At 28.6% G+C, this 552-nt stretch overlaps 1 non-coding gene across 1 annotated transcript; it reads right to left on the reverse strand.

Annotated features, from left to right (window-relative positions):
• Nucleotides 1-279: 279 nt before the first annotated feature.
• TRNAA-AGC (transfer RNA alanine (anticodon AGC)) lies at nt 280-352 on the reverse strand. The gene has a single exon. It is a non-coding gene; the product is annotated as a tRNA-Ala (tRNA).
• Between the last annotated feature and the right edge of the window lie 200 nt (nt 353-552).

Raw genomic sequence — 552 nt, forward strand, 5'->3', positions numbered from 1 at the left:
GTAGAGGACTGAAATCGGTATAGAAAACAAATGTACAAATTGTTCTTAAAAACATTCCAAAATTTTGCAAAAATGTAATACAGTTGCCAGATTATTATTAAAGTTAAACCACACTTATTGCAGAATGAGAATAACGGGTTGCGTTCGGCCCCGTTGTATATTTTTTAATAACAACTTAACTAAATATATTGTGTATAATTCTACTCGTATTTAATTTGGTTCCATGTATTTTACATTAATGAATAAAACCGTTTTTCAGTTGAAGAAAAACAAAAAGTTTGGAGGTGCCGGGCATCGATCCCGGTACCTCTCGCATGCTAAGCGAGCGCTCTACCATCTGAGCTACACCCCCAGTGCTTATAAATTGGAAAATTAATAAAGTACACTGCGGTAAACATTTCCTGAAAATGTTACGTAATTTATTAATTTTATTTTATTATTTATTTATCCAAAATTTTATTTTTCTATTTATAATAATTAAATAATATTATTTTTCAAAAATAACATATTATTAGTTTTACAAAAAACGGTGCTACATATTTTTATTAGTAG

Source organism: Diabrotica undecimpunctata, chromosome 9, assembly GCF_040954645.1.
Source record: "Diabrotica undecimpunctata isolate CICGRU chromosome 9, icDiaUnde3, whole genome shotgun sequence".
NCBI lineage: Eukaryota > Metazoa > Arthropoda > Insecta > Coleoptera > Chrysomelidae > Diabrotica > Diabrotica undecimpunctata.